General features: G+C 36.7%; 1 long non-coding RNA gene across 2 annotated transcripts in view; it reads left to right on the forward strand.

The window, feature by feature from the left end:
* LOC116216932 overlaps positions 1-16,341 on the forward strand; it is a 67,542-nt gene extending 51,201 nt beyond the window's left edge. The window contains exon 3 of one of the 2 annotated variants that reach the window (XR_004160650.1): positions 16,240-16,341. This is a non-coding gene — a long non-coding RNA (uncharacterized LOC116216932). Of the gene's footprint in view, positions 1-5,681; positions 5,790-16,239 lie in introns of those variants that run through there. The other variant, XR_004160652.1, reaches the window with a different exon arrangement.
* Positions 16,342-19,913: the final 3,572 nt, after the last annotated feature.

Raw genomic sequence — 19,913 nt, forward strand, 5'->3', positions numbered from 1 at the left:
ATGTACAGAGTTGAATTTCTGATCATAGTGTGAAAAAAAATAAGGCAATAATTAAGAGATACAGAGGGCATTTAGAGTAGGGAAGGGTTGTGACCCCTGGGGATGAAATGAAGGATGAGTAAATCTGTATGATCTTCTTATAAAATCTGCTGCTCACTTAATATGGATTTGCTTACCAGAAAACACTATGCTGGGCCAGGATCTGTCCCTGGCTTTCATTTACAGCATTATTAAAAATTATATTAACAATATTTTGAAATCAGATCAGTATCAAAAGGAGACTCTAGAAGTGGGAAAAATATTTTGGAGGAAGAGGACAGTTAGATGTCCTTCTATTGCTTTTCAATGTAGAAATTCACTTAAATTTATGCTAAAGAACTTCCAGAATCATATTGTCCTCAGTCATAAAGTGAAAGTCACAACACTGTTTTCAAGACCATGAAAAGTCTCTGCACAGTGCTGTCTTCCCCGGTGGACAGGTTTGCCCCAAGGCTCCTCCACCATTGTCTGTCATCCACCACTACTGAGCAGTGTCCCCACTGTTCAGCAAATGCATTTCCTTTTTCCTAAGATAGCATTTAATTTTTGAAGACCTTTTCTTGTTTAGAAATTATTCATGTCTCTTAAGTCAGAGCTTTCAAATAATTGTTATCAGTTTCTTTTTTATGTCATATACAATAAATATACAGTAAAGACACACTATATAAAATGAATTTCCTTCACTTTGTTTTTGACAAAGTAACAGTGGTTGACTGTCATTTCCTTATTACCAGTATTTACAAATAATGTCTTTAATTGTGTAGCAGAGTGAATCTGACTACAATTCCCAGCTCCAATTTCTGTTTGCTGATAGTTCTCAGACAATACATGTTGATTATCAGCTTTTCAGTACTTTGTCCTTTTTCAGTCCTCTAAGTCCAATAACTGTCCTGAGATTTCTCTGAGCATTTAACTAGCTGGCAGATTATCAGGTCTCAGTTCTTTGATAATCTCTAGTTCATTGAGTAGTTTCTGAACTGTTATTTCTCTCCTCTTTTCTGAGGTTTTACCTCTTATTGATATTTCTGTTAGTCACCTGCATGACTGGTATTTGTGTGAAGGTGGACGCAATGTTGTAAAACTTAGCTTTCACATTGTCCTGTGTTGATAATGCCATAGGATACTGTTTAGTGTGCTTACAGCACAAATTCTTCTTTTTCTTTTTTTAATAACTTCAATGTTTCTTGCTACTAGCATCGCATTTTGAACATGCCCTTCCAAGTTTAATCCCATGTGTCAATATTCCTTTCCCCATCTTACCTCATTTCTACTTTGTGTCCCTCTCTGTTCTATGTGACATCAATTAAGATTTAGAAAATTCATCATATGATCACATGCTTAAAATCCACAGTTTTAATTTCGCCATTTTTCTTTCTTCCTCTTTTGAGGGTCCGAACTTCCTCATCTCATACAGCCAGCCTTATATCCTCCCATTCTCAGCAAGTCTCTTTCTGCAAACAAAACAAGCCTTTCTTGTAGCTATCTCATTCAGTTGCAAAAACTGTCATTGCTGCTTTCTTAGATTTTACAGGCCAATTTGTGCTTTATTTTTTCTTTTACAACACATCTAAGTACTTTAGATCTGTAGATCTGTTTTGGCAAGCTCCTATTATTGGTGATTGTACCTATATCTCAGGAAAAAACCCTCATCCACCTCATTTTCTTGGTCGAGTATTCTGTAGTAGATAGTCATCGTGACAAATGCTATGTTCTTTATCGTTGTATGTAATCTTGCTCTTTGCATTACTGATCTTGAAGCAAATATATAAAGTGTTGTCTCCTAACATAGAAAAATGATGCAAGAGAAGAGGCCAGTTCAGGCAAAACTCTGGAGTGCTATCCTTCAAAGTCAAGCTCTTGGAGGCTTAATTCAGCTGCAGGAGCAGAGAGGGCGACCTTATAATATTTGCCCTTTGAAATGCTATCTTTCAGAGGTGACCTTTACGCTAACTTGGGAGTCTGACAACCAGGGTCCTCAGCACAAGATCCTTTTCACTGTCATCCTCTCACAGATGGTGTCTTCTCTTCCTTTGTTCAAAACAGAATCTCCTTCCCAATTTGCCTGCTTTGCTTCATAACTCTTTTCTAACTCATGCTATCAGTCAAGTCAAATAGAGTTAGTGGACTGTTCCCTTTCTCTTCCGGAGACTTCTCTGAGTTTATGATTCTGCTGTGTTCTTCACAGACCTGATTCCTCCAAGGTTAAATGTTCTTCTCTGAAGTAACAAAACTATTGAAGAACCTTGCAGTATGACGGGAAGATCTGTAGCCTGGCAGCATTCCATACTCATTTTAGAGTTTAAGCAAACATTGACCGTGAAGTTAATCAGGAAGAAGCTGAAACACTCTCTTGACCTGGCAGGAATAAAATACGAATGTGATAGCATACAAAATTATGGAAAACTGTATTAAATTGTATGAATGGTTTCCAAGAATGTAGAGTCCCCACAATTACCAAATCAGCCATGCCATCTTTAGCCATGACCATTGTCTAGGTTTGCTCATGCTCGACCAGGTGGTAACTAATGCAGGTGTTTCTAATAGCAGCATTTAAGAAGTCATACATCCATTTACATAGCTTCTGGAGTTTTGAACCAAAGTTTCACATTTTAGTATATGAGCTACAAAAATTAGAAGGCATATTATTGTGAATGAAGTTGAAAAGTCTGTGAGATTTTAATAATAGATGAGATCTGTATTGTTAATTTCATGAGTTATTTTTAGTGTCTTTAAAAATACTGAAAACAGTTTCCTCTGTTTCTTCATGGTCATATGCATGTTGCTTTCCAAGCTGTTCCTAAGAGCTACTTTATTAAAGGCTTCTCTTACTGAAAGACTCCACTTGAGTCCTTGGACATTTCTGCAGCACTTGAGCTAGGCATCCTGAGATGTGATGACCCGATCATGATACCTGCCCCTGCCAACATCAGGTGGGCACCAAGATGGGGCAGTATGGGTGTGATACCTGTCCCTACCACTCCTCAGGGCCCTCCCAGCATTCTGCTTGCCTTGGTTTGTGTGCTCTGTGCAAAAGCTGTGTCCTGGGATGTGTCCTTAGTTCATGGAAGCTTGTACATCTTTATCAACAAGACAATCATAAAAAGAGGGTCTGAAATGCTCTGTGGGATTCAGTGTTGATTTCTGCATTTTTCCACTGCACGATCAGAGCCTGTCAGCACTTTGCTCCTGGTTAGTCGGGCAGCTAGCAGAATGCCACTGCTATCTCAGTACCTTCATACTTTTTTGTACTGCATTGTGTTCTTGCCTTGTCAGTGTATTTTTTCTGTACAATTGTTTCTTTACTTGAATTCAATGTGTTTGTCTAAATGACAGCAGATCTGGTATTTTGGTGTACTTCCATATTACTCCATCAATCACTGGAAGAAGACGTTGACACAATGTTACTTTTGTTTTAAGTAAAACCAAGCTGGTTTTATTATTTTGTTGTGTACTGTTTTCCACTTTTCCCTTTGGACTCAGAAAATTGAGATTTCATAGGCCTAATCTTCTCAGCTAATATGAACTATGGCTAAGTAGCATTTGCTGGAAAACAAGAAGTTTATTTTGTGTTCAGCTCATTCTTCTGCTTGGCATAGATATCACAGATACAGTGCATGAATTGAAACTGTCATGTTTTCACTGTATGACTCAGGTTCTATTTAGATTATTGCTGGTTAACTGTATTTGAAAAATTATGATGATTTTTTAACTAGGAGATATATTTTTGACTCTGCACCTCTAGTTAAAATGGAACAAGAAATATGCTGGAGTAGCACAAAATGATATAAAGGGGAGATAATAGGAGAGAAAAGCAGGAAACGTGCAAAAGATCAGAACAGAGAGAACTGCTGGTTTGCCTGGGACTAGGTCTCTGGCCATTGGACATAAATAGTTGGATGGATTAAAGGCAATATAAAAGCAAATGGATAAGATGAAGTCAGAATATTCTTCAGAAACTATATTACACTATCTGTACATGCTACAGAAAGGCAGCAAGGTTTATAAATGAAAGGTAGAAGCTGAAAGGTTGTAATTAGTAGTAGGAGCAGTATTTAATGAAAAGGAGTTACAGTGTGTGTGCTTTTACTGCAGACTGACATCTTCACTGGAACTGTAGATCCTTGTAGAGTTGCTAGCTAAAATAGTTCTGTGACAGCAATGTTACTTCTTCACTCATTCCTTCAGGTCAGTTGTAAACTTAATGTATTTAGTGTGCCATAACAGAAAACCATGATGTACTTCTCTGTTCATTTTTTGCCATAATGAACATTGACCAAATTCTTCATAACACTTGCAGCTCATTAGCTAGCGTTCATATTAAAAATAATAGTAAAAAAATTAAAATCTCATACATTATTGTTTTTTCCTAAAAATGTTGAAAGAATATTTTTTAAAATTAAAAAGTTAGAATAACTATCATAATCCATACAGCTGTTAGGACTACCAAAAAATGAGTAAAATTTGGTAGGTTTTTGTAAGGTTGTATTGTCTAGCGATAGCTAGCACAGAATCATAGAATGGCTTAGGTTGGAAGGGATCTTAAAGTCATCCAGTTCCAACTGCCTGCATTATGGTCACAAGGCCTGGCATTACTCTTAGACAAACAAATCTGGTGAATACAGTCGTTCAGCTCTGGGAAGCTTAGATGCCTCCAGTCCTTCACAAGCACTGGGGCTGGAGTGGAAGCCACAGACTGTGGAAACACACTGTGGGTACAGTTCTGGGTAGATTTTTGTCCCCCTGATCCGTTTGGTGTTCCACATGCATAGCCAACTTATTTAGTCGTTGCAAAGAACGTGGGGGGACTACAATTCTTGAACAAATATTATTCTTCATGAGTAATTTTCTTGCCTGTCGTTTTTTGGATAAGAAGCAATTTTTAAAATGTGTTGTCAGAAATCCATCCCTTATGCAATAAAAAACTCAAAAGCTGTGCCTGATGACATACAAGATGTCCAGATCTGCATTGGCTCCTTCTCTGCAATCTGTTTACAAAAGTTAAAAAATGCAGCAGAATGAGTTGGTTTGTAAAGGTGCTTTTTTGAATGCTAAATCATATCTGCAGAACTGAAACACTAAAATTTGTGTTTTCAGAAGACACAAGTCTCCTGAAACAAGTCTTAATTTAAATGGAAACAGAAGACTTAATTAAAGCATGTGAAGAATTTATATATGTAGTCCATTTTCCTCTCTCAATTGAAAAATTCCTATGAATTGAGGAAATAAGATATTTCTTTCTGGCTTATATGATAGTTTGCATTATTTGCAAAATCCTCTAGAAACTGCATGTATAATATATATTATCCTTTCTGGAAATATTTGTATTTAACTATCACATATCCAACAAAAACCCCTATCAAAAGAATTTTGAATTTATAGAAATACTGGCTACTGATACATTTTGAATTTTAAGAATGCTTACTCCCACATACTTAAAAGTATTATTTGAATCCCGAATGAATTATTTGTGTTTTAGAGATGTTGTGCATCTTATTTGCCATTGATTTGAAAAGGCTTAGCATATCTGAAAACTAACTTGATTATTTTACACTTCTCTTTAAGGCTGCAGGGAGTTGGAAATTCCTAAGTAATTGTTAGGAAATACTGCAAAAGTAATAACTTCTTTTGTCTTAACTTCACAGCAGTTCCAGTTAATGAAGTGCACAGAGCCTTGTATGTCCACCCTCCCAACCCTGATTATCTATTTTAGTTTAGTTAGCATGGCTATATATTCCTGGAGCGACGTGACAGGTGAGCTCACTTCATTTCTCTGGGTCAGTTTCAGTTGTTTCCTTTTGAGGAGGAGTCCTTCTGTTTCCTCTGGCATCTCCATGGCTGGCCCCGCAGGCCTGCAGGACGGCTTCCCCAGGAGACACAAAGCCTCGCAGGGTTAACTCCTCCGCACGTCCCAAGGAAACAGCTGCTGATGTGCTAGGCTTGTTGCCTGTCATGCTGATTAATGCTGCCTTGGTGTTTCCTTAAATGTCCCTCACTGTTTACTGTTTCTGGAGTTCAGTTAGCAGCAGAACGCATTTACTGCTTCTGTGCTTTGCCAGCAAACAGAGCCTGCTCTGTGCCTGCCACGCAGGAGCTGTACTGACCCAAATCGGAATATAAAAATTTTGACTGAAGAATTGAAGTGTTAAAGAATTACAAGACTTTTTGTTTTGTTTTTGTTTAAGCTTTTCGACAATGGACTGAAGTTTAGCAGTTTCTTAGACTTTCTGCTCTGTTTCGATTTCTTTTCCAAAGTGAGCCCCAGCAGAGCTCTGGAGAAGAACTGGCCTGCTCCACTCAGTTCCTTGAGTCCTCATCCCCAGGCACAGGCTGGTGCTGGCCAAGGTCCGGAGGATAGCAGCACAGGCAAAGTGTGCTCTGAACTTCTTTCTTGTTATTAGTTACATTTGTGTCCTCTGAACCATACAGGGAAATTGCACTTGTTTTGTATCTAGGTAGTAATGTAATTACTGGTCTGTTGGTACTTTTTTCTTTTGTTTTGTTTTAAATGTTGCGTGACATAGTGCTGTTACTGTTTTTATGGAGTAATGATGATGAAAGAGGAAATTGCATTCCAGTGGCAGGGCATCTCTAGGTTAGAGGAGAAAAAAACAGGCATTCTCTGTCTCAGTTGTCTACTATGGAAGCAATGGCACTGTAAGGTCCGGGTCAGGCATTTTGTATGGAGTGGTAATATAAAAATATCTGATGCAAGACACGCCCCAAAAAATAAATAGAAGGGTAAAATGCAAGACTATTTACACAAAGGTAAAAGTATATGTTGAGGTAAATGAGTTAAAACCAGACCGTGTGGTACAAACAAGTATAACCTTCTTGCCATGCTTGATCCTCAAAGCTGATGGTATTTCATCTGCCAATAATCATGTGTGACTATCATGAGTACTTTCATACCCAGGAAAGTCTAACAATAAATGATGTACAAGTCAGTTATTCATATTTATTCCATGCAGAATTGCCATATATTTTCACTGTGGCCTTCCACGTGTGTATAAAAATTCTAACACAGGTGCCAGCACAATATTGGCATACAGAGAAAAATCAAAAAATCATGTTGGTTTTTTTTGTTGTCGTTTTTTTGTTTGTTTGTTTGTTTGTTTTTGTAGATAAATTTTTCTCATGTTTCAGAGGAAAAAAAAAATCCTAGAGAATAATATCTGTATGACATTTTCATTTCTGCATATCTGGCATTCTATAATTTAAGGCTGTCTTCCCTTGGCACACTTTAAGTGCATGCTTAGTCATGGCAAAAGTGTACCTGTGCTATCCGATCGATTGAGAAAAATAGCAAGGATTTTAGCAAGGATGTTCTTGCTAGTTTGTGATTGTCCCTGCTGTTACTTGTCACTACAAAAATACAAAAATTATATTACTCTTATTTTTAAGTTCTAAGTATGTGGGCTGAATTAAAGAGTATTTTTTGTAATTCTCAACCAGAAAGAAAGGGAGTTACACTTCACTGGGCACTAAAATGATCTTCAGAGAGCATTATTAGCTTGAAAGCCTGAAGATCATGAATAAAATTGAAGAGAAATAAGAACCTCATTTAGGTGGCTTTAGGTTTGATTTTGTCCATACCAGAGGAAACTTATACTTTAAAGGTGAAATGAAGCATGCTGCTCTAAAAAAGGTGCAAATGCTTGAATTCTATAAAACGTTTAAGACTTGGTTGGTCTTGAGCAATTATGTTCTTAAATCACTCATGATTTTACAAAAAGTGAGCTAAGGAGATCATCCACAGATCTTGCATAGCAAAGCTTGACTTCAAGCATATAAAATAGCTCCCAGCTCTTCGTGACAGTGTTTGGGGGTTGCAAGGAGCAAGGTTACTTGCCACCAAGCAGTAGGGTGATGTGCTCTGGTCTTGCTTGCTCAAACACCTTATTGCAGGTTTAAGTCAGATTCATCACATGTTCTTGGGGCTACAGGAACCAAATCACTACAAACGTGTAGATGTAAACTTGAAAAAAAGAGCTCCTATGTGAAACGCACCGTGTTTGGTGTTAGAGATGAGTTCAAGGAACCTGTTTGTCAGCTTGCCCTGACTTTCATTTCCACCTGGAGCTACTGAAGCTGCTCCCTCGATTCAATAGAATTATGCTTTTAGAACTGTCACTTATTTGTTGGAGCATTAGTACGTATCTGATTGGAAAAATCAACTATCAACTAATTCTGTTTGATGAATGAATAAGAAAAGACTTCTGAATTTTCACAAGTATCTGGAACATCTTTATTCCTGAAAATTAGAATATTCATAGTTTTGAGGAAGATAGCAGCTTCGCTTTTATTTTATACGTTACCTTCTCCAGAAGTAATATTACTTTTAAAAAATCTAATTTAGCTGCTCTAATATTTAGTTCTTCTTAGCTCTAAATGTTTCATTTCTTAAACTAAAATTTCATTTCTTATAAGAAGAAATTTAAACAAGATAAAATTGATATTTACAAAAATAACCTTCCTGATTGATTAGATTAAAATCAGAATTTCTCAATTTGCCTGTGGAAACGTATTAATGTAATGGATTCTTTTCAGAGGCAGAAGACAGACAGATTGATGTGTCAACAGAGAAAAGAGTTATAACCATCAATGTGTCTTTCATTGTTTGACAGTGATTTACTACTCTCCAACAAGTCTGTTAGCTTAACTTTCAGACTGAATTATTCGCAGGTAGACCATTACACTAGAAGTGGTGTTTTCTGCTCTGATACCCAAGCAGTGAAGCGGCCTCCCAAGACTTCCCAGCAGAGCTGGCACACGCTGGCAACTGTGATTGAGCAGCCCCACATGGTCTGAGAGCTTAAAAAGTCACCAACACTATGATCACATGCAAGAGCTGCACTAAAAACCAAAGAATGGAATCCATAGAGCAAACATCAGAGTATAACGATGCTTACATTCATTTCTGGTCTAACAATGAAATGATACAAATGCTATTTTTGAACTTAAAGGCACACTTTTTTTTCCTTTTTTTTTTTTAAGTTTTAATCAGAGTATGCAAGGTTGCAGTTCTTTTTCCTCTATTATTATTTTGGTAAATACAATTTATCTGTATTAATATTAAAATAGTCCATGTATTTTTCCTACTTGAAAAGGTTTATGTGCCTGTGCTTTGCTTTTTTTAAACTAGACTAGAGCTAGAGTTGATCAACCACTGTGTTTTTACATCACTTGGAAAACCATCATGTCCTTGGGCCTTTTTTCAGTTAGATGGTAATTTTCCTGGTAGTTTTCTGTTATCTGTGTTGGCATTAGCAAAGGGCATCCGTATGTCCCTGAGTTTCCTGGATTGAACTCACGCCAATAATTATATTTTGTTTCCGAAGTAAACTTATCGGTTCAATACATACACAGTTAATAGTGATTTAACTCTTATTTGCTTTGACTTCTGTTGTCTGCTCTTGAAAACTCTTACTATTTTTAAATACATTAATTTGGTACTTGACAGAGGTACATGGAGCCAGCATTGACGTGGCAGTGCCTTGCACATGCAGCTTCCCAGGGGTGCTGTAGTGGCATGGCTCATTTCTGTAGCGTGTTGTGTTACGTGTCATTAGACATTAATCAGCTCTTGTTCATTATATAGTCAGCAGCAGTTTTAAGACAGATTCACACAAAGTTAGAATTGCCTTTGCATTTTCAGAGAGGGTAGGCATGTTGAATACTTGCCACACATACACAAAAACTCCTTAAAAAGAGAAAACTGATATATTCTAATGATGCATATTTTAAATGAAAGATTTTTGCTTGGTGGGGAAAACTGTTTAAATATCCTCAAGATGTGTAGTTGCAGAAAAGGATGTTAATTGCAGATGCTTTATCATTATCTAAAGCTGATCTGATGTCAACTTGCAAGTGTTGTGAATAATGCAGGAAGTCTTAGATACCAAATCATTCCATATTCCAGTTCTTAATTTCCTTGCAAAATGTGGCTGCATTTGTCCATTAGAAAAAATGACACAGTGATGTTTTGTGATGTTGTACTGGGAGTCACTCATTCTCTTTCTGGAAAAGTACAAAGAGAGGGAAGTCATTGGGCTTCACAAAGTGGCACAAGGTCTGTCCACAAGCACAAACCAAGGACACAGAAATGTCTATGATCATTCAGAACTGTGTGAAATGTATGTCAAGCTGTGTTTCATGGTCAACGTATTTGACTGGTCATTCATTTAATAGAAAATGTGTTACATTTTCTACCCTTTATATTCTCTTCTTATGAGCATGGCTTAGCACAAGGAACAATATCAGCTTTACAGCAATACATACGGAAGTCATACAGGCTAGAGGATATTGTTGTCAAAATGATCTAGCATCAATTACTAAGGCAAATAGAACATGGATTGAACAAGAAATTGCAGTTTTTCTCATATATAAATTATTCTATTGTAATTCAGCGTTCCCATCTATTAGAGCAAAATTGAAAGTTTATAATAGAGCATATGTGACTTATGAGGAGTGTGTTTCTCCTTTAAGATGCCTGAGTGTTAGGAAAAAAAAAAAACATATTATGTGTTAGTTGTTACAGTAACTTCCATTTTTTTAATTATTCATTAAAACATATAATATGAAAACTATTAGGTAATGGCATTTTTTTCCAAGTTAATGAGATAATTTTGGGAAATAAATGTGGTTTCTGAGGATTCTCAAGCAACAGCTAATGTCCTTAGAGCAATGTTTCAGCATAACTCAAGCATCAGGAATTCCCTTCAGCCTGTGATGGGCATGGCACTAAATTGTGCTCTGCCATTACATCTGCTCCTCAGGCTCTGAGTTCATCACCAGCCTCCAAGCACTGGTCAGTGTTGGACATAGGAATTATGTGTCTAAGAACTGTCAGAATCTGGGTTTAACTACCTGCATAATTTGTGTTCTGGCTGTAGGTTTCCTCAGTCATAGTACTGGAATACTTGGCCTAGAGAAAACAAAAACAAGTAAACTAAAAAGTCTGGTTAGTTATTTCTTCTTTCCTATTAACCTACTTTTTCTGGTGTGATTTTATCTGATGTTGTTTGTTTTATGTTGTGGGATTTTTGTTGTTGCTTTAAAAACAACAACAAAAACAAACAAACAAACAAAACCTATTCCAGAGTTAAGAGTTAAATAATAATAGTACTATATAAAAAAAAGTAGTTAAAAATGGAAGTCCAATTTTTCTACATGCTTGACATGAACTACTGAGTCCTGAACTAAAATATTTCCAACACAACAACTTGTCATGTTCTCTATATCTTTGCTTACAAGATCTTTTGGGGATTTTTTTTTATTTTTTATTTTTTTTTCTAAAATATCCTGATACTAGCAAAAGTTACTGACCAGATTACTTGGAAGAAACGTATTCTGTGTACATTTCCCCACAAAATGGAATATGTTTTGTTTGTTTGGAGATGTGTACCTGTGTACCAAACTCTCCTTGGATAGGTCATTTTCTGCAGATGAATAATGTGAAGTGCATCTGTCTGGGTGGTTTTAGTGCTGGTGAGTGAACCAAGGGTTCCTCCACAGCTAGGTGGGATGGATGCCAGTCCCTGTGCTTTTTTAGAGCAGGGACCATACTGGGGTATGTTTCAGAAGTGCTAGGGAACCAAATACACCAGTCTGAGTTATAGTTGTCACAGCTATGGAGTTACGTAGAAGTGCTGCTACATTCCCCACAAAGCTTTCCCATAATGTGTTAACACAGCATTTCTAAAAGTAATAAACATTTGATAGATATTTATTATTAAAATCTTTTGGCACAAACCTCTTGATTTTCTTTTTATTTTATATTAGTGTCCTGCCAAATCTTTTTCGTTTCCTCTCTTTACTTTCTGTAGACTTTAGAACTATTGCCTGGGGGCTTTCCAAGGGAAACAGACTTTTTTTTATTTAATATAAAATACCAGCAAATAGAGTAAATTTTGGCATCAAATTAAAATACAATAAATCAATTTTTTTCCTACTAAATTAATTATCATCAAAGGTTTCATTAACAGCAGATTTCTTATCAGCAAAGTCAACAACAAAATTGGAAATTGGACAACTTTCTCCCATTATCATAGAAGAAAACATTTCACAGCCCTTTTTTTCACACTTTGTCCATTTTAGAAGACTGACTACAGCATGAGGGGTGAAATTCAAGTCTTCAAATCTCTTCCTTCCTTCTTTGTTTTAACTAGAGTTGGAAAATGTGATATCAAAATACAATCTGAATACTAATCTGATTTTGTTTAAAAAGCAGTTTCTGTGCCTCATTAATAGAGAAACCCTGAGTTTAGTACAGTGTGTCAGGTCTGAATTTGTAGCAGAGCTGTATGTTGCTAGCACTGGTAACTATTACTAAAAAACTTGACTAAATTGATGAAAGAGAGCAACAATCATGGTTTATTTTCCTGATTTTAATGGAGAAGATCTTTTAACATTTTTTGTGAGATGTGGAAATCAGTAACTCTTGAAGATAGCAGAGTGTAGGTAGTATAGAAGGCTGCAACATTGACAGAATAAGATTTTTCCCCTGTCCTGATATCTTTCACAACATGAACTTGGTGCAGATTTGGAGTGCTATCTCCAGTGATGTGTTATTTTTTTTTTGTCTTGTTTTGGGAGGAAGGGGATTCAGGAGTGGTAGTAAGGAGAGATGTTTGCTTTGCAGAGGGGGTCAGCACAAGTGTGAGTTCCTTGCTAAGCTTCAGATAGCAGCTTTGGAAGGGGGTAGTTGTGGGATTTTGCTGACTCACAGGGTTTCGGTTCCTTTTTGGAGATACCATGATAATATTTGTTCTACAGCTCAGGGTGCTCAGGCAGTGGGTTGGGGTGGAACTGCACCTTATTCATTGCACAGGGACTGCTCTGCGAGGTTTGTGGGCTATAATTATGCCTAGTAATTTAAGAATCCATTACCTTCTGCAGATGGAGATACAGTTTAATCAAATACAGTGGTAAATCAGCCTTTATTAGGCACATTCTGTAGGCTATTATGTAGGTGTTAATGTTTAAAATGCTTCTGTATTAAAATTCTTCCCAGGTGAGTGGGCATGGGTTTAACTTGTAAAATTGCAATGACCACCAAATTTTGTTGCTTTTTCTTTCCTTTAGGAAATTATATTGTGAACAAAGACTCTTGGTACTTGTAATCCAAGGTTATGTTTTCCATGTACTGTGGTCACACTGTAAACCAGATGGCTACTCTTGGAAGTCAGTAGCTGCAGACTAATTTGGTTAACAACTAACAAAAAACATGTAGAAGCTGAAAATCTGCAGCAGCTTCTATTTCTATGAAGATAGCAGTTTCCAGATTTGCCCCTAATTACTTCAAGTAATGGGATGCAACCTCTTAGATCCCTTTGTAGATGTGGTCGTGCTAGTCTGTGCTCCCTTTCTGTTATCTATAAGTGCTGAGCCATGGTTTGGAAACCTCTGTATTAACATTATATTTCTATTTTGGATTTAAAACAGAAATGATTCATGGGATTTTCCTTCATTGCTATTAACTGTATAGCAAACAGCAGTTCACCTTTAGCCAGATTGCACTTGCAAGGTAGCTCAATGTCCACAGCAGCACGTTTTGGTCTGTGCAAAAGAGGCAGATCTGCAATGGAGCCGTAGCTCTACAATATAGCAGTAAAGGTACAATTGTGCAATTTGTATTTATGGACTACTGCTTCAAACATATCAATAGCTTGCCTGCAATTATCACCACCAGCGTTGTTTTTCAAGGCCTTCTAATCCAAAAGTAAGAGTTTCAACCCCATCAAAGAGTTTCAACCCCCACTGAGAGGCAGTGTGGGGATCTCAGACATTGGGCTGGGCTCTGTCATGCCAACTGCTCTTGTGTTAGCAGTATGTTCCTAGACTATAAGCCAACTGCCCATTAATGAAATCAGCTTTTTGTTTTAAATTTAAACTACCCAGTCTTGGGGAACCACAGAGATACAACCAAGTCTACTTCTATGCTGTGTTTTGATCGCTAAAGGTTAGTACTTAGGGTTGTTTTTTTTAAGACTATTTTTTTAATTACTTGAATAAGCAATATTTATTTGTTAATGTTATATCTGGGGCATGTGTTTATATGTTAAATAATATTTATTTGGTGAAAGTCACGCTGTGCCAGTGAAAGGCACAAAATATAAAAAAAATGGCAACAGTACTAGTTCTGTGAAATTTAACAGTGATATCAAGTAGGTATTTTGTTTCAGAAGAACTTGAATATTCACTCTGTTACTGCTGTATATTAAATGTTTGGGAACAATAAAGCACCTGGTGCTGGCTTCTGGGAAAATTAGAAGCAGCACTGCTGTTGCTGCTGCCCCTGAGAAAGGGACGCATGCAGTTCTGAGTGAAGTTGGGACTTCTCTGCTCTAGTTGAGGTGGTCACTATCTGAGTAGCAGCTGAGGCTGTGCAGGGCCCAGTGGAGTTTTGTCTTGGCACGGGGCTCTTGGGCCAATGACGATGAGTCAAGGATGGGCGTGACAGTAAAAACACCTTCATTTGTAAGTTCTACCAGAGCCATAGATCCTTACAAATTATTTAAGCTTTGAAGACAGGATTATGCCTGTTTACATGAGTAATATCAGCCTGCATTTACTGCAGACTTCTGTGTTTAGTAACACGAAATAATATTTAATGTGCCCTGTCAGCTTTTGGGACAATGGACAGGACTGAGATATTTCTAGCTCACTGGATGCAAAAGACATGCAGTTACAAATGGCAGCCCACAGTTACCGTAATTAATATGATAACACCCAGAGGGGGGGAAAAAAAAATGTGGAATGAAGAATAACAGCAGGTTTGAGAGCTGCATTTAATTTTCATATGATATATTTTAAATTAAATTACGAGTGCAGTATGAGCAGGATTTCTTCTCAGAATAACTTCTGAGGCTAGTCATTAATGCTGTTAGATTTATCTATTACACACTGACTGCCACGTAGATGTATGATGATTGTGAGTTTGACTTTGAATATTGAGGAAATAAAAGAAATAGAAATAATACTAGCTGCCTTTTTGTTTCAAAGAATTAAAAAGAACAGAAAAAGCAAGTGTGCAATGGTGCTGGTACTTGCTTGCTTTCTGGGCCAGAAGCAGTATCTCATTTTCATTTATATATCCCTCACTGGGATAATGTTTTCAAGCTTCCTCATATAAAATGTTTTGCAATGTTTTCTCAGTTAAAAAGTACCACTACCGAGATTGTTGTGTAAAAATTAGAGCTTTTACCATCTATAATCTGATACCCTGCTAGAGTTTGCCCAGCAAATGGAGAAGCAGTGCATTTGATGTTGCAACTTGAAAGGCTGATGGTGATGTGGTCCAGGTGTTCTGAGTTAGTGATACATGCAATAAGGTACAGAGCCTATACAGTTAGCCCATAAATACTTCACTCCTGACTTTCCTTAAATAAAGGGAAAGGACTGCTTTAGTTAAATCTTTGTTTCCTTTTTTAATACTAGTATTATCACCGATAGTCCAAATACAAATGGCAAGTATTTCTTACATGTTTACATGTTATCATTTGCAAGTGAATCAGTGATTTTGTGTAATAAATAGCTTTGTCGTGAAACAAATATTGGAATTAGGCTTGATAGTATCTTTGTTTTGTATAGTTATAAAAATTACCAACTTTTGAATTGTTTAAACGGCTTTCTCAGTAGCAGTAAATGGTCTGTGTGAATGTCCTGAGTTGTCCTGAATGAATGAAATGTTTACTGATCTGCAAGATACATGCACCAGCTGACAATGGGATTTTGATGAAAGAGTGTCAAGGAAGAAGGCCGTGGATATCATAAAATATACACAGTGGAATGGAATTTAGTTCTTTTTGACAAGAAAATGAAGGGTTTAATCCTAAGTCTCCTAACAGAGAAAAGTAGTAATAATAACAGTTGTAACAACAATAATAATAATGCAAAAACACTCAAGTCACAGTCATCACATCTGTAAAGCAAACTACTTTTATCAGCTTCAAGCCTCTAAATTAAAAACACATTTGATGGACAGTGCTGATTTTTTTTTTAGAAGTGTAATAACAGAAGAGCACTCAATTAAAGTATTATTGAAATTTAGATGGCCCATCAAGTGGCTTACAGATCATATCTGGTGCATGGGATATTGTATGCAGTCTTCTGTATAGGCCTGTGTTCAGGTGCCCACAAGTTCCTACCATTTCACATGGAACAGTCTTGTCATCGATTGATTCCATGTATGTCTTGCAGAGGTATGCCAAAATTTGCATCCAGATCATAAAGCAGAGAAGTGTGTATTCCCTGAAAATGGTAGAGCACTTGAAAGAAATGGTAAGTCTCTTTCTTTTAATCAGGGAGTTCAATCCCAGACTCTAAGGTAGTGAACAAATCCTTTGTAGATACTTACAGTAATTTACAGGCATAGAAAAAATTATTACTTTGTTATTGTTGGATTTCTTATGAAATAGTAATAAGAAAGATATATTTCATTTACTTTGTTTCTTGTGGAATTTAACAGGTAGTATCAACAAAAAGAAGAGTTTTCGCGATTACCTGCAAGCATTTGCAGCAGGTCACAGCTACAGTTAGTGTTAGGCTTTTCATTTTAAAAATTCTATGCATTTAGAAAATTTCTTTAAATACATACATAAAGTGAAATAAAAGAAGCAAATGGAGATAAACTTTCACAGAGGAGGGATAGGCAGCCCATTCCCCATACTCACAGCCCCCTAATAATGTCCATAGCAAAGCCTGTTTAATCGGGATGGATCATGTTGATCTACTGAGATTTGTTCTCTTTCCCACCTTCATAACTCTTTCCAGTTCTATCTATCCTCATTTCACTGAGCAAGTAGTATGAATAGAAGTAATCTGTATCCGCTGCAAGATCACCATGAAGAAGAAATTAAAGTAGTGATTTATAAATGAACAAGAATGTGAAGTATAACATTGCAGTATTAAGTGCTGATATGATGCCACTGGAAAATTTGAAATAATAGTGAGGGAAAAAAAAAAGAAAAAAATGCCAGTCCACAATTCATTCTCACACCAGATCTTAGAACTTCTCCTAGTGTTGTCACCTTAGGTGAAGCCATAGCCACCTCTTTTCTTCATTTGAAAAAGCTCCCTCTCACCCGGTGTAGGTCCCCTTTATAGGGCCGCTGCAAAGAGAGAAAAAAAACAACAGTGATTCTGCAGTACCTTGTAAGCCAACTCTGGCAGTGCGACTAAAAGACAGTAAGTACTGTAAATGACAGAATTCCCTCTAGTAATCTGCATCCAATCCTGTCTTTGTGGGGTGATTCCTAGCTACTTTGACTTGTTTTATTTGTAGGAATTCAGTGGATTTGTCGTCTTTTTTTCCTATTTGAATTATTATTTATTGCACTTCTATTAGTCTCTACTGCCCCTAAAAGATTGCATCAAAGGTCTAAAGATTTTACACATAAGACTTAAATATCTTCCAACTTCCACACTGGCATAGGATCATGGCATAGGCTTGTATTAGGATCTTCTGTCCTATGTGCTCCAGTGTTATGTTGTCAGTACTGTGGAGGTGTTGGTTCTTTATAGCTTTCAACCATCCTAATATATTTGCAGGATTTAGCACTAAACAAATTCAACTTTTTTTTTTTTTCCTTCCTCTCAAACCTCTAATTATTTCTTCCTTGAGGTGAAGCTCATATAGAGCAAGCAGCATTAAGGTGTTTCTGAAAGCTCTGATTTTGTCATCATCCTTAGGAATGTTATGAGTGTGTATTTTTATAACAACAATGAAAAAAGGCTGAATATGTGTCACTTCTACTTTCATACTTCATGAAAAATCTTTTTATATGGTACTGCTATAGTCCCAAAGAAAGCCATTACCTACTCTCTCTAAAACTACTCTATTAGCAGTCTTTTCTCTATGGCATAATGTTTGTTGGAGGGGAGATAAGAGAGAGAAAAGGCTTTTTTAAAAAGACTGTTTATTGTGAAGGAAAAACAAAGCAGTAAAACAGAACACATAAAAAATGAAAATTGCTATATCATTTAATGAATATTTTGTAAAAATAATTTTCTCTTCTCATTCTACAAATTCATGATAGGAGCACTGCTGGTTGCTTGTACATGATTTATCATGTCAGGTTATATTGCAGCAAGCAGACTATATACCCTTTGACCTTGAAGACTCCTACAATACTGCTATAAATTTTGGTTTCTTAAAAGCAAGGAGTGAAAATGCCCTTTCATTTAGACAGTTACCGAGCTTAAATACCTAGAAAAATGAGATTTAGCTCTCTTTATTCTGCTTTGTGTTAGTAGATGATATTTTGTCATTCTGAATTTATGTGGAAAAATACTTGGAATTTTTTGTGTCTCTGCCTTGATGTGTGTGTCCACAGATAAATGTTTTTTTCAACACAAATATGTGAACCATGTTAACAGAGTTTTTCCATGCCAGTGTTTGCTGGGCTGTGAAACTATGAAGCTGTCAGTGCAGTTTCTTTCAGAACCTGATTTTGACTGTTCCAGCTATGTTTCAAGCAAAGAATTCCTATGTGATGAAAACCTAGAAAGGTACCTTATGAAACAAGGAATCCTCGATTCTCACAGATGTGTCCAACATACACATTACATTTGCAGACCAGCACATCTGGCACCAGTTTCCCTCATCCTTTACTCTAACAGGAGCTGGGATCAGCATGCTGCAGCAGCTGCAGTGGGGAGCAGCCCACATGGGCTCCCTGGCCAGCAAAAACCCCTGCCTGCTTGAATGAAACTGCTGTCCTGCACTCTCAAGCCCTCCTTCTGCAGGGGATGGTGCTTTCCCTCTGTCAAGCTGCTGATATTCTTATTTTTGAAACCTCTATTGCCCATCAAAGCCTATCAGCGGATCTCAAAAATCTCAGTGCTGGGAGAAGGGGACAGGTTGTCTCCAAAATAAGAAAAGCTAATAACAACCTTTATGAAAGTCCTTTCTGTTAGTAAATTTGTGGGGTAGTTGAAACGTGCCAAGTAGGCAGCTCATACTTTTTCAATATAGAGAAGTGTATTTTTGTCTCTAAAACGTTCAAAGCCATAGTTGGCAAAGTTAAAAATAAAATAAAATAAACCTGTTGAGCAAGCATCTGTTTTACAAATGCTGTGTTAAATCAAGAGTTTAGCATCATCCCTCTTTTTTTAATCCGATTCTTAAATTCTTCCATAAGTTAAGATTCTTACACACTTTCATTCAGTTAAGTTTGGTCTACTCTCAGCCTGCTTAGTCATAGGGAGCTTAGGTTAATGCACACCTCATTGACTGATGAGCCAAAATTTCCTGGCTACTTTATTTTCTGTGTGATGAAGATATTCAAGGACCTCTCTGATTAAGAACAAAAATAATTAAATTATACACAACTCTTAAGAGATCCAAATTGTGCCCTGGAGCAACCAGTGAAACTCCAGCTAGAGGAGCACCGACTGACCCATGGGGATCCAGTGCTGAGATACCAGTGGGCACGCTTGTGTAATGAGAGTTCTTACATCATTAGTGTAAATCAATGCCCCTTTTTTGGCAAAAACATAAAGACTTTTTCTACAGCTATAAAGGCAATGATAACTAGTTCTGCAGTTCAGCTGGTTTTCTCAGTACTACATTGGAGGCACCTTCTGTAAATGTGGATTTTGTATTTACTAGGGCCTTGTATTTTATTAATAATATCTTAAAAATCCATGTCTCTGTAGTGTCAGTATCAAAGGGGTTATAAAATTAAAAAAAAAAAATTATTTGGAATTATACTTTCTGGTTATGGGAATTATGAAGAAATTTACTCTAAAATTAAAAACAGCAAAATTCAAACCTCATGATAATAATTTTGAAGTTATAATCAGTGAAGGTGCAAAAAAACTTTTAAAATAATATGTATATTAGACGTATTGTATGTGTAAAGCTCTCTTAT

This window comes from Meleagris gallopavo, chromosome 9, assembly GCF_000146605.3.
Source record: "Meleagris gallopavo isolate NT-WF06-2002-E0010 breed Aviagen turkey brand Nicholas breeding stock chromosome 9, Turkey_5.1, whole genome shotgun sequence".
In the NCBI taxonomy this organism is placed as follows: domain Eukaryota; kingdom Metazoa; phylum Chordata; class Aves; order Galliformes; family Phasianidae; genus Meleagris; species Meleagris gallopavo.